General features: G+C 30.8%; 1 long non-coding RNA gene across 1 annotated transcript; it reads right to left on the bottom strand.

Moving 5' to 3' along the window:
- Window positions 1–5,686: 5,686 nt before the first annotated feature.
- LOC130466176 (uncharacterized) lies at window positions 5,687–7,157 on the bottom strand. Its single transcript, XR_008926190.1, has 2 exons — window positions 6,108–7,157; window positions 5,687–5,868 (listed from the first exon to the last, which is right to left on the bottom strand). It is a non-coding gene; the product is annotated as an uncharacterized lncRNA (long non-coding RNA).
- Window positions 7,158–15,411: the final 8,254 nt, after the last annotated feature.

Here is a 15,411-nt window from a genome sequence, read left to right as displayed (position 1 = left end):
TTTTTTTGTCGTTTAGTGCCTTTTATTTAGTTTCCTTTTAATTTAATTGAATTTTAACGGCCGTTAGTGACGGAAAACAAAAAGCAGCGTTTTCCATCCATTTTGAGGGACCTAAATGCTCCTTTTGAAACTTGAGGGACCTAACTGCACCTTTTGGCAAAGTTTAGGGACCTACAGACCTATTTACTCCTTATTAAAATATCTACCCAACCCCACTTATTTTATTACTTTATTTTATTCAATTATTATTCTTAATACCCGTGTCCGACCAAATATATCCTTAAATAAATACAGAGGGAGTAATTTTAAACAAAAATAATACTCTCTATACATGGAGTATGTATTAGAGTATTCGTCAGCAAATATGCTCTCAGTCTTGTCTTAGGCTCTTGCGGCTCCTCCTCCCTCCATACATGTACGTAAGTTATATATTTCCTCCGTTTTGAAAATATCACACCATTTGATTTTTATATTACTTTGGTCATTTTTTTGTAATTCATACGTAAGAAAATTGTAGTCATGTGAGTCATGTTAGATTTGTATCGATATATATTTTCTAAATATCAATTTTTTTATAATTTTTACTTAAACATGATTTGAGATATTAAGGCCCTATTCTTCTGAGTTTTATTTGGCTGAACTGAACTGAACTGAACTAAACTGAATTGAACTTAACTTAATGGAGCTGAACTGAACTAAACTGAATTGAACTTAACTTAATGGAGCTGAATTGAACTGAACTGAACTGAACTGAACTTAATGGAGCTGAACTGAACTGAACTGAACTGAACTGAATTTAATGGAGCTGAACTGAACTGAATTGAACTGAATGGAACTGAATAAATAATAAATAATAAATAATAAATAATAAATAATAAATAATAAATAATAAATAATAAATAATAAATAATAAATAATAAATAATAAATAATAAATAATAAATAATAAATAATAAATAATAAATAATAAATAATAAATAATAAATAATAAATAATAAATAATAAATAATAAATAATAAATAATAAATAATAAATAATAAATAATAAATAATAAATAATAAATAATAAATAATAAATAATAAATAATAAATAATAATAATAAATAATAATAATAAATAATAAATAATAAATAATAAATAATAAATAATAAATAATAAATAATAAATAATAAATAATAAATAATAAATAATAAATAATAAATAATAAATAATAAATAATAAATAATAAATAATAAATAATAAATAATAAATAATAAATAATAAATAATAAATAATAAATAATAAATAATAAATAATAAATAATAAATAATAAATAATAAATAATAAATAATAAATAATAAATAATAAATAATAAATAATAAATAATAAATAATAAATAATAAATAATAAATAATAAATAATAAATAATAAATAATAAATAATAAATAATAAATAATAAATAATAAATAATAAATAATAAATAATAAATAATAAATAATAAATAATAAATAATAAATAATAAATAATAATAATAAATAATAAATAATAAATAATAAATAATAAATAATAAATAATAAATAATAAATAATAAATAATAAATAATAAATAATAAATAAATAATAAATAATAAATAATAAATAATAAATAATAAATAATAAATAATAAATAATAAATAATAAATAATAAATAATAAATAATAAATAATAAATAATAAATAATAAATAATAAATAATAAATAATAAATAATAAATAATAAATAATAAATAATAAATAATAAATAATAAATAATAAATAATAAATAATAAATAATAAATAATAAATAATAAATAATAAATAATAAATAATAAATAATAAATAATAAATAATAAATAATAAATAATAAATAATAAATAATAAATAATAAATAATAAATAATAACTACAATAATCATAATTATTTATTAATAACAATAATTACATATAATATTAATATAATAATTGTAATATTTAAGTAATAATAACGATAATAATAATTATTATATGTATAAGTAATAAATGTCAATTTTAATTGCAATATTAAGAATAAAAATAATTACAAAGAAAGATGAATCCGTTCTTTTGAACTGAACTGAACTGAACTGAACTTAATGGAGCTGAACTGAACTGAACTGAACTTAATGGAGCTGAACTGAACTGAACTTAATGGAGCTGAACTGAACTGAACTGAACTGAACTTAATGAAACTGCAAAAAAGTCCAAAAGAACAGGGCCTAAGAGTCAAAGTAATTTGTTAGATAAATAAAAGTCAATCATGGTACGATATTTATGGAACGGATGAAGTAGTTAAATTAAATAATTCATTCATTCATTATCATTACCCCCATTGCCTCAAAGAGGCTCCTGCAAGAAGCGGAGTGAGTGGGGGTCGGATGTACGTAACCTTACCCCTGCAATTGCAGAGATGTTTCCAATTGACCCAAAAGGACTAACGGAACGACAACGGGACAACCATCTTCTATTTCATGGAAAGAAAGCAAATAGGTTTTAAGAGACATTTTGGTTTTGTCCATTACATCCCATTATCAAAAGAAAAAATGAATTTTTAGCACCATAAAAAATGGACATATAAAGTAGTTAAATTAATCTGATCATAAAAAAGAAAAAAAACTAAACTTAATGAACTTGAACTGAACCGCGGAGTCCGCATTGCAGTTGAAATTACAACAATAGTACATTCGAAACGGGACTATCTGAATTGAGTTTGGTTAGGAGAGATTAAACAAACTGTGATGATGACGATGCAAGCACAAGTTCAGTACAGAAGATCTTTGGGCGAATTTACATTGGGATGCTAATTAACTGGGTCTCCTTTTTTGTACGGCTTAAGTTGGGGACTCCTTACCTACTCCTAGAGTTCTAGGGCTAAATAGAAGTATGTCTAGACTTCCCAGCTTCGAACATCAGCTATCTCAATGTTAACTACGGACTACACAATATTCATACTATAAATATTAGAGCTGTCAAAACAGGTTATCGGGTCGGGTTTGGGTCGGGTCATCTCGGGTTTCGGGTCATGATCAGGTCGGGTCGTGTCGGGTCAATATTTCATTCGGGTTGAGTTCGGGTTCGGTCGGGTCGATTTCAGGTCGGGTCATATCGGGTTTTTTCCTATCCCGGGTTCAGGTCGGGTTCGAGTCGGGTCACATTTCGGTCAGGTTTGATTTCGGGTTCGGGTCTTATCGGGTCGGGTTTAAGTCGGTTTGTAGCAGATAATTTCGGGTTCGGGTCTTATCGAGTCGGGTTTAAGTCGGTTTGCAACACAGTTATTTTCGGGTTCGGGTCTTAGTTTGGATCGGATAATAATCAGATCAAATAGAATTCAGATTGGGTCACTCTCAGGGACGGGTCAAACTCGGGTCTGATAATTAACCTATACATTTTAAGGATTTATATTCTAAAAAATTTTGTTTAACTTATTTTAGAGTTAAATTTTCAATATTTAGCAATAAATATTTAAAATAGATATATCAATGAAGTTAATATTTGGTCATGTCATTGATAACTCGGGTAAATCGAGTAGCGGATTCTCACAGGTCGGGTCAATAGCAGGTTTCATCGAGTTACAATCGGTTTCGGGTTGACATCGGGTCGGGTATCAAATCGGGTTCGGGTCATTGTTCGGTCGGGTCAGTTCGGTTATCGGTCATTTTCGGGTCGGGTGTCGGGTTCGGGTTCGGGTGTTACAACATCGGGTTAAAATCGGTTATCGGTTTTTTCGGGTCGGGTACAGGTCGGGTTTCGGGTTACCTGTTTTACCGTAATTTCGGGTCATGGTCGGTTACGGGTTCGGTCGGTTCAGGTCGGGTTTTCGGGTCGGGTTAGTTTTTGACAGCCGATTACTCGTTACGCCGTAGTCATTACACATTCACAATTTCACATGTTATACCGTTAGACACGTTGTGTTTGTCCGATAATTAAGAACTCGAAATCCAATCCGATTATATTCATAATACTAAACCAAAACCCAAAAAGGATTTACCCGACCTAGATCCAAAATCCGGTAACAAATAATTTTGCAACAATCCGATCCTTTTAAACCTGAAAAATACGAATCCAAAACCCATTAATGACTTGATCCATTTCAATTAACTCGAGGAAAACCTACTTAATCCAAACCATTTCTAACCCGAATTGTTTCAACCCATGACCCGATTAATCTAAACCATTTACAACCCGTAATCCGTTTAACCGAAATCGTTTATTACTCATAACCCATTTAACCATAGCCATTACAACTAGGGGTGTGCAAAAATTGGTCTGGACCGGACCGGACCTGACCGGACCTGACCGGACTGAAGGAAACCGGTCCGGTCTTCGGGTCGAGAAATATCAATTTTCGGTCTTTGGTCAGGTTCGGTCCTGTCCGGTCCGGTCCAAAACCCGATTTAGGACCGGACCATCCTTTAATATGTTGTAAATATTACTATATTATGATATATTTTATTTTAGCTTCCAAGAAAGGCCTCAAACAAATAGTTTTTCATATATAATTTTTCTTTTTTATCCTAATTTTTATAAAAATAAATAATATATAGAAATTGGTCTACAACCGGTCCAAATCGGTCTGGTCCGAGTTTCGGATCGATTTTTTCGGTCCGGTCCGGGTCCGGTCTTCGGGTCTTGAATTATCATAATTTCGGTCTTCGGTCCGGTCTTCGATTATCATAATTTCGATCTTCGATCCGGTCTTCGGGTCTTGAATTATCATAATTTCGGTTTTCGGTCCGGTCCAAGTCGGTCGATCCGATCCGGGTTTGGACCAATAAACACCCCTAATTACAACTCATAATCCTTTTAACACAAACAGTTATAGAACTTATATATGTAGGTTATAGGCGGGTTATTGTTTGTTAGTCTTGTAATCTTTTGGCTCGTATTCAACCAATTAATCGAACTTGTTGACAACTGAATTCATTTGAGTCATTGTTGCTTGAACTTGTTGGGAACTATACTTATATATTACTTCCTCCGTTCCTAAATAGTTGCACCATTTTGACTTTTGACACTATTCACTTGTCTTGCTTTGACCTCAATTTTCTACTAATAAATAAAATTAAAAATTATTATACAAAGTATTATTAAGTTTGTCTTAATATATATTTTAAATATATCAACTTTTTATAATTTTTACTAATACATAATTATAAGTATTGATGCACTACAAAAAAAATATGATATAGCGACAAACCAAATCCGTTGATAAATTACCAAAATCCGTTGCTGCATATGGTTAGAAACGGATTGAGCGACAGATACATTCCGTTGGCAAAATCATTGTCGCTAAATGAGTTAAGCTACGGAAAACTGTAAAACTGTCGCTTAGCTAGCGATAGAAAATGATCCGTCTCTGATTTCCGTTGCTCGTTTTAGAAACGGATTGTAAATCCGTTGCTAGACTTAGAAACGGAAAATTTGTTTTCTGTCTCTAGGCTTAGAAACGGAAATTTAGTTTCCGTCGCTGGTTTTAGAAACGGAAATTTAGTTTCCGTCGCTGGTCTTAGAAATAGATTAAAATTTTTCCGTCGCTCAATTTTTAGGTAAAGAACCAGAAAATCTCTAATTGTTGCTTTTTTGTTTGCCTTTTCATTTATTTTGGTGTTGGTCAATATTTATGATGCAATAGACTATAATTAAGTAAGTTAGAAAACATATTCAAGTCTAATTCCAAAAATGAATTCCATAAATTTTCGGATGTTTTTATAGATATACACTTTTCAATTGCATTACAAACTTGATTTGTAATATACAAATAATAGAACTATATACAAACTTGATATGTAATATCTTAAGATTCTTAATGTAAACACAGTCTCGATTTTCTCCGTCTTCTTTGCTCAAAAACATCTTCAGACTCTAGCTTCCCATAATCAGAACATTTGTTGGAAAGAAAAAAAACACAAATTAGCTTACAAATCAACAAGAGAAGAAACTCATTTAAATTTCAAACACAACAATAAAATCAGGAAACAAAATTATTTTTAATAGCAAAAAGAGAATAAAATAGAAAAACTACAACATCTAATTATATATAATGCCAATATCAAACAAACAAGAATGTGAGCTAATCAAAACCCAGATCTAAAATATCTTACCTAATTTTAGTTTCTATCTACATCTATCGATCAAATTGACTACATATATTTACATTCCATCCAAAGTAAGAGACGCAAATGCAATTCGTCCATTAAAATTCAGAATACCCACTTCTCTTCTTTCTCTCTCCTCATCTCTAAAAAGATCAATGAATAGAGACTAGAAAGAGAGAAAATGACAATTGATATGTGTTCCTTCTTGTCGTCGAAGATCTCAGCAAACCCCATCAAAGTCTAACATGGGAAGAGACAGATCGATTCAGAGTGGATATTAGAAAGGAGGGAGAAGGGGCTATTGAGAGAAAGGAGAAGAGAGGCGCAATATAACCCTAAATATTTATTTATATACTATGTGAGTTGGGTTGTCGATTTTCAGTTTAAGTTAAATAAAGAAAATAATAAAAATCTTGCAACGGAAATGGAGTTTCCATCGCTGAGTCCAGCAACGAAAATAAAAGTTTGTAGCTGGTCTAGCTACGGAAATAAAAATCTGTAGCTGGAATAGCTACGGAAATAAAAATCCGTAGCTGGTATAGCTTCGGAAATTAATATCTGTCGTTGGACCAGCAACGGAAATAAAAGTCTGTAGTTGTACTAGAAACGGATTAAATAATCCGTCGCTCAGCTTGCGACAAATAAATTATTATCCGTCGTTGAAAGAAATTTGCGACAGATCCTCAAAGTCTATCGCTAGCTTAGCGATGGTTAAAACTTCGGTCGCTCAAATCCGTCGTTATATCATGTTTTTTTTGTAGTGATGGTCAAAGTTACGCGTTGGCAAACGTGAGAGTCAAAACGGTGCAACTATTTAGGAACGGAGGAAGTATTTGAGTAGTTGTTGTTTAAATGGGATTGATCTAAAACAATACACTATAACCTTATAAATGTAACATAAGTGGTGTCTGAGCTTAAGACAATCTTTTATTAATTTTTATTAACTTTTTAATATTTTGGATTTTGTCAAGATCCTTTCATACTTAACCAATTTTTCACTTTGTACGCATATTCACAAGACCTGTGAAAATAATAAAATAAAATAAAAATAATAATTGAGATACAAGTTGATGTTTATGAAATAGAGTCATGACATTTCCAGACTCTTACTCGAACTTAATTTTGTCATACGTACTCCCTCATTTAAATGGGATACATTGTCTTAATAATCAATGAGACTTTTGCTCATAGTAGCACTACTTCTGCTCTAAGTTATAACCAACAAAATAATTAAAAATTGCGTTGTTTTAGGCTCCGTTTTATTGGACTTATTTTGACTGAACTTATATTATCTGAATTTAACTGAACTTATTTTATCTGAAAAATACTTATTTTGTTTGAAATAAACTTATTTGTGTGTGAAAATTTCTAGAAAAAAAACTTATTTTTGCTGAACTTATATTATCTAAACTTGTCTGAACTTATTTTGTCTGAAATAAGTCAAAATAAGATAATAAGTCGAACAAAACTGAGCCTTACCTATTAAATTAACTTAATTTATTACCAATAGAACTTGTTTGTCTCGTTTTGTTGTTGACCTTTTTGTCTTATAGTTGTTTAAACCATTATAAATCTATGATAGACTTGCATTTACAAAGTTACAAATTTATCATAACTTACACAATCAGTCACCGGTAAAAAAGTCCACGCAAAGTCAACACCCCCTTAGTTGGAACCTGTTAATAATAATCAATACTTAAGACCTTTAAAACTGAATGTCAATTGTTTAGACCGTCTTTGTCAATTTTTCCTATTTAAAAAAAATCATTGGATGCCAAGTTGTAAGCAGTAAATAGCAACAAGCAAAGTCCTGTTAAAGTATTTGGGCCCAAGCTGATGTGGGAGATGTGTCCCATTTCCCAACCCCCAAATATGGATGCTCCACAAATTATTCCCATCTTATCATATCAACTCAAGCATTTCTTTTCCATTTTAGTAAATTTTCTAAACATAGTCATTGTAGTTTTATATGAACATCAAAGTGGAAAGTACGGCAGTAACTACAGTATTTTAAAAAAATAACGAAAAGATAAAACAAGTAAAAGTTTAGTTATAATTAATGATACACTACTTCACATTGATCGAATTGTAATTTTGTCAAAAAATTGCATATGGAATCATTTTAGGTTTTGTGTATTTGATTCCGAAACATAGTCCTTACTCCTCATGGCTATGTTCGTAAATCAATTTTTTGAAAAAATAATCTCAACTTAGAATCGGTTTACTTTTATTAATTCCAATTATGAATTTTTTTTAAATAATCCGAAATTTGTGTATCAATCGTCTTAAAATAGGTCAAAGTCGAAAACACCCTACTCTCTAAAGGTAAAAATGATAACGTGTCTTATTTTTATTGGTTTTAAATAGTTAGTTGACTTTTCCTTAAAAAATGAAATATATTAATGGATTTTTAATAATAAGATATAAAAAAACAATTTGCTTATTTCCTTCGAGCACTAGACGTTGCAACCACTCAATCTCAATTTCCATCTCCACTCTTCTTCAATTAATTCAATCATTCTTCCTCAATCATATTCTCCAAAATTCTCAATATAATTTTCCGCTAATTTCCACCAAATTCAGTTTTTATTTGGTTTCTTTTTCCTCTCTGTACACTTTCTTTCTGGGCTCCGTTTGTTTTGACAGTAAACACTTTCTCAGGAAATAATTTTTTCATTTTACTTTGTTTGTTTTGTTAAAGGTGGAAAAAAATTTCCCCAAAGGTAACTTTATCTAAGAAAAATTAACTTTCTCTTTGAAAAGAAGAAATGACACATTTTCCACTATAATCCAAAATCTCTTACATTTCCTTTACTTTCCTCTTATTCTCACTTCTATGTTCTTTTTCTTGTAGAAAACAACAAACAAAACTTGTTTTCCTTTGAAAATAATTTCAATTGAAAAAACCGGACCCTTACTAGTACTTAAAGATATTCAACCACAATTTATAATTGGTCACTTCATTTTGTTATACATGGTAGTTTGTACTTTGTAGTAGTAAGTTCTCAAGGATGGATATATCATTTTTCTTTAATTAATAGCCCGAAATTTAGTTAGAGAGACATATATAGTTAATTGAAAAGCTGAAACTATTTGGATCATCAGTTCATTGACAACTTCTTCCAAATCTAAGATGAACAAACTTTAACTTTTTGTTTTTGGTAATAAGTATAAATATCCATTAAAAAAAAAGATTAACTTAAGTTCCCTAGTTCCCCTCTAAAGTCATGACCCGATAAGTATATTGGACCCAATTTGAGGGTTTGGGCCCATATGAATTAGTGGCCATAAATTAAATTTTCTTTTAGACCAAGCCCACCTTCCTTATTAGGCTTGCTAAAGCAAATCCAGTAAAGCCTGGCCCAAATAAATTGTTTGCATTATAAGCCGTAATCCCAGTAGGAGGATGACGAAGCCCAAACATTGTGAAAGTTTGTCATGAAAGTAAAAAGTCCACAATTATTATAGAGCGAATTAATGTTACCACCAAAAACAACAGAAATTAGGAGATATTGTAACAAAATAACACTGCAAAGGTAATTTTCTATGTTGTTATACTATAAACATGATATAAATAAGATTACTTTTGTATTTATGTGCATGAATCTTGTGAACACTACGCTTAAATATAGTATCGGTTATATAATACAAGGCACAATCGGTTGTACAGTGAAAAGTAACTAATTTCACACGAGGAAATCTGAAGGATAGTAAAGGCATAGGAGGGTGACAAATAACGCTCAAACTCTGATATTCTCATCAATGAACTCCGTATATATATCACATAAAAAGGCTATTCTAGGTAATTCCGTATATTTAGGATATTACAATATTAACATAATATACTCCGTATATACTATCGTAACATAGGGTTTCAGGACAATTTAAGAACACAAATTCTTATTTATAATGGGTGTACAATAAATATTGTACACCGGAGTAAAAGTTGACTCAAAATGCTTAAAAGTTACCTTTATATATGTAAAAGTTATCTATTTTTTAATGATAAATTTTTTCATTTGAATAAAAATTATTTCTTCAAAATCACTAATAATGTATAAATTAATATATCATTAACCCTTTAAAATGTTTATCTTTCAACTTTTTAATTTTATAATATAAAAGTTACAGAAAAATAGGTTAAAGTTACAAAAAAACTGCATAAAAGTTATCTTGGTGTACAATAAATTTATTGTATACCTTGTGCACGCAAGACCTTTTAATTTAAGAATACCTTTTCTAAAAAAATAGTGTGGTAAGTATCTATTCCGTATATCTACAGGAGTATTTTCTTTTTGATGTTATATCTATAGGAGTATACCTATACTAAAGCGGAGTTTGTTTGGAGGAACTTTTCTCTCTTAAACCCAATTTTTTTTTTTTGAGTTTAATGGAAATGATAAATGATTTTACATTCCTATAAAAACTTTTATCACGTCAAAACTATATGGTCTATATCCTATAAACTAAAATATTTTTTTACTTTTTTATTTTCTTCTTTTAATATTATCGCAATAATTGAAGTTTTCTAAAAAAATCTCAATAATTGAATATATTGATATAAATACTCGTACTAATTTTCTAAGAGATGGTTAACCAAAATTTGTAATAACAAAATACAAAATAAATATAAACTTTAAAATAATTCGAATAAAATATTTATCACAAACTACTGTGATGTGCAATAATTTTATCTCAAACTTTAGATATGATTCCATAATTTTTGTGGGATAAATTCTCAAATTACCTACACTGACCTTGAGGCATCACCAGATCCAATAACTAGTTTTAAACGTAAAAGAAAACTAGGACTATAATCATTACGAATTTCAGGCTTGGAAGCCTTGAGGGAGTAATGTAGGTGAAATAACAATTCAAATATTCATCTATACCAACTCTAAAACAGACCGAATCTACATCCTGTTATTTCTTTCAAGGGGAAAAACAATATAATTAATAATCAGTCACACAATATCTACAATGATGAAATAGACATGTATACCACAAATTTAGAGCTGAGGGTACACCCTTTTATTAATTTAGTGGATTAGATCTAATTTAGAGTTTTTGTAAATGGTTCTAGTAAAACCTCAACTTGTTGTGCTTCAAATCAATGGATCCGGTAGTGTGTGTGGAGATTTTCTCTCTCTCTCTAAAAAAAAGCTCTCTCCTCTCTCTACGAAACTCTCAACCAACACCCTAGATCTAGGTGTTTGTCGGCGGCCTGAGTTCGCCGCTCAACTCGGGTCGCCGGCCAACACCTCCTTTCGTCTAATAATAGTAGTTGAGTTGTAGATCGTCGCCGGTGGTGAAGGTGAAAGAGGAGCCAAACGTTCGCTTATTCCTCCTCTTGGTTAATCATCCTTCTCGCCGGATTCTTGTTCGGATAACCGGAGTTTTAAAGCAAAGCAATTGATTTTGGGTTCGGAGGTTATCTAATCGGGTCAGAGATTCAACCTAGCTGCCGCCTCTTCCATCCCTACCTTGCGCCGCCGTCTCTTTTGTCGGTGAGGTAATTTTGCTAGGGTTAGGTTTTGTTGTTGGAATTGGAATCGTTTGTTTTGGGTTGTTTCTGTTTGTAGGTTTTGGGTAGTACCCTTTGTGGTTTGTTGGTTTTTTTCCCCAGTCCTTCTAATCGTCGTCGTCTTGTTTTGTGTCGGACCACCCCGATCTTGACGGTAAAGGTAGTCACCGCCGTCTTGTAGTATCGACTTACCCCGACCTTGACGATAAAGGTAAAGGTTAGTTTAGGATTTCAGGTTGTTGGGATTAAATTGCCATTTGTGTGTGCCCGTTCTCCTCCGTTTTGCTTTGCGGTAGTCTCTAGGTTAGTTTATCAAGATGTTTAGTGTTAATGATGCGTTTTTGGGTATTATGTGTTGGTTTTTTCTTGTTTTTTCTAAGAATAGCCTGTTAAAGATTGTTGGTTCAGAATGTCTTCTGTGTTTTCTGGTGTTGTCTGGGTACTTCTTTTGGAGTTACTCAGATTGTAGGTGGTTTAACCCCTTTGTCAATCAAATGAGGGGTTTGTTGGAAGGTATGGGGAGTTATTGTGTGGTAAAGTCAGTCTCTCCATCTCTGATGTTGATGTTAGAAGAATGGAAGTTATCTGTTTTGAGTTGGCTTGGGGGTAATAGTGTTAGTTGTTTGGGTATAGAAGGAGTAATGAGTAATAGGAAGGTTCAGTGTCCTTGGGGTTGGGTTGTCAGTTGGTTGTGGAGGATAACTTGTGTTATTTCTCCTTTTAGGTTAGCGTTGAGGGTGTCTCTTAGCGCTTTCAAATGAGCGCTGCTCCCCTTTTTATGGGGGTTCATAGCATGCTATACAAGTTGTGTTTAGACGCTTGTGTGGAATACACAAGGTCTATTAATCTAGCCTGTCACATTGGTTCTCTTCCTCTCCTCTCCTTGTTCCCCCTGTTTTGCAGGTGCTTTCAGAATACTTCTAATGGTAAAGGACCTAACATCAGCACCATCTACTATAAAGGAAACATAGATGCAAATTGCCTTTGCAAGATAACGTCGTGTAAGTGGCGTGAGCAAGGCATTTCCAACAATAACGGGCTGAATCAAGAAAAGCACAAAGCCCTTGCGTTATTTATTAATACTGTTTGTAGTTTAGAATTTGTAATGGTTTATAAGATCTTAGTGTTATTAGCATGTAGTGTAGGTTTGTGAGACTTTTATATTTCTAAGTTTGAGCCTATGTCAAAAAAAAAAAATCAATGGATCCATTAACATCGTGGAGACATAAACTAAAAAGAAAGGCAAAAAAAGTGTACTCCAGCAATCAACAATTTGACAAGGTGGAAAAATAACAAAAAAGATAAGAGTCACATTGTGCATTGTGTTTTCAAGTTACACACATGAAATACTGGAAATTTATTGTCCACAATAATAATAAAAAAAACAATGGTTGTCAAGTAGCTTAATTGGTAAATTTTAAGGGGTACTTAGACCTGATATCAAATCTCGTTTATACCATTTAACTATATCAATAATATTAGTACTTCCTCTATTCTTAAATATTAGTCCTATTTTGAATTTTCAACTCAATATTTAAACGTAAATATCTCCAAATATGTATGTTAGAAAAATATAAAAATTTGATATTGTTAAACCACGCATCAAGACGAACAAAATAAGATCTCACATGAATTTGTTTTGAAGTACGTATTGGAAAGAAATTAGAAGATCCTCTTCACTTATGAATTGTGTCAAGATTCCAAAAGAGACTAATATTCGAGAACAGGAGAGTATATAAGTTAGACAATTAAAAATGAAATATGTAAAATAATTTTAATTTTTTTTTTTAGAAATGAAATAATTAAAATTTGATGCATACAATAAAGAGAAATTAGGTCACATGTATCTCAATGGTAGTTCACAAGTCCCCCAAGACTTTTACGTGCAAGTACAATCTTAATTGTATGGTGCTGCCTTTCTTTTTGTGGAAAGGTTTGACGTTTTTATTTAAGGAAGCCTCAATTATGGTTCAATTAATGGTTCAATTAATGGTTGATATATAAAAGGCTGCTTCACCGGTATCTACAACTGCTTCTGAACTTTTATTTAGTTCCACTTTTTGAGAGGGGAAACTAACAAATGAACAAAGGGTTGATAATACAATTTTTTTTGTGTATTTGCACAGTATATCCAGATAGAATTTTACAATTAATTAATAACCGGCTATATATAGAAAATTATCCATTTTTCCAATAAAAAAAAATTGATATACATTATATATTTCGACTGAAGGGACGTTATTTATTTAAAAGAAGGGAAAATATGTCGACTGAGACTATATATTTTCTAAATTTATTTATTTAAAAGTGAACCGATCCAATAACTCAAATCCAAAAATAATTTAACTTACCCGGCCCCACTGAATCCATTAAGGACTTAAGTCTATCCACAGTCCCCCACCCATAAAACTAAAATAAAATGAAGGAACCAATCAAAGATAAGAAACAGATCTAGTAGTATTAAACAAGTAGAGAAAATCTTATTTGAAAATGAATTGGTGCACATGCTTTCACTTTGTTTGAAGTTGCAAGAAACTTAATCCTAATTGGTCGGATTTCATCGAACCCACAAAGCGGTGACAAACTCACAAATTAATATACTTCTTATGAAGTACTCCGTATATATTTTATTTAAAGTAAGATGAAGTGCTCTATTAATTGGAGTTTTAAATTTGATTAACCATTTAACCCGGTTCGGTTAATAGGTTAGAGATACTTTATTATACTTCATGTATTAATAACTTCTCAATAACTACTCTGTATATTATATTTCATTTGTTCTTTTTTAAATGACATAATTATTTAGGCACGTTTGACAGTACACGATTTCAAGCATTAATATATTCAATTGTGGATAAGAAAAAATTATAAAAATTGATATTTTAAAAAATATTTATTGAGACGAAGCTAATAAGACCTTGCACGACTATATTGTTTTTTAAGTATAAATCACAAAAGAAAGTTAAAAGAAATTGTGTGAATATTGTCCAAAATGCAATTGTGTCATGTAAATAAGAATGGAGGAAGAATAATATTCACTAGAACTTACTCCGTTTGTCTTGTTTAAAGTTGATTTTTTTTTTTATTCTACTATGAGGAGTTTCAACCGCCTTCGTCGAGTGAACTAATCTCCCGCGGGAGTTTGCATGGGTACCTCGATGGACAGCAAACCTCCCAGTTGAATTTTTTCTATTTCCAAGACTCGAACCCGACACCTTAATTAAGGAGCAAGAGACTCTTAACCACTCATGCCAACCTCAATTGGTAAAGTTATTTTTCATTATTTTTAGTATTAAACTGAATTTGATTGGTCATATTTCCGATACCAATATTCTAGCATCATACACAGAAAATGAACGTAGAAACGCTTTCATATTGAACATCAAATTACGCCAAACTGCAAAATCTGCAAATTCTCTAAAATTGACCAATCTAACCACCGATATTTGCACCAATTACAGCTTATCGTGTTTACCAATACGTTTGTGCTTCATCAGGAAGATTCGTCAGTGCAAGACTTGTTCAATTTAAAAACATTACAAAAAACGAACACAAAAAATTTAAAAGAATATTCCAAAATGTTATGCGCCATTTTCCATACATTACCGAGTTCACTTGTTTATTTGTACGAAATATAACATTGTAAGTTTGTAACCCCATTAAAAAAAACAATGATCTCCCATCATACGAGAAAGGATGGACCTCTTTTAAAGATAAGATGAATGCTCATGAATCTTTTGAGGTAACCGATTTATTTAAAAGTGTATTTTATACTCCGTATTAGAT

This window comes from Spinacia oleracea, chromosome 1 (assembly GCF_020520425.1).
Source record: "Spinacia oleracea cultivar Varoflay chromosome 1, BTI_SOV_V1, whole genome shotgun sequence".
NCBI classification, from domain to species: domain Eukaryota; kingdom Viridiplantae; phylum Streptophyta; class Magnoliopsida; order Caryophyllales; family Amaranthaceae; genus Spinacia; species Spinacia oleracea.
This window is presented reverse-complemented; position numbering and strand designations above follow the sequence as displayed.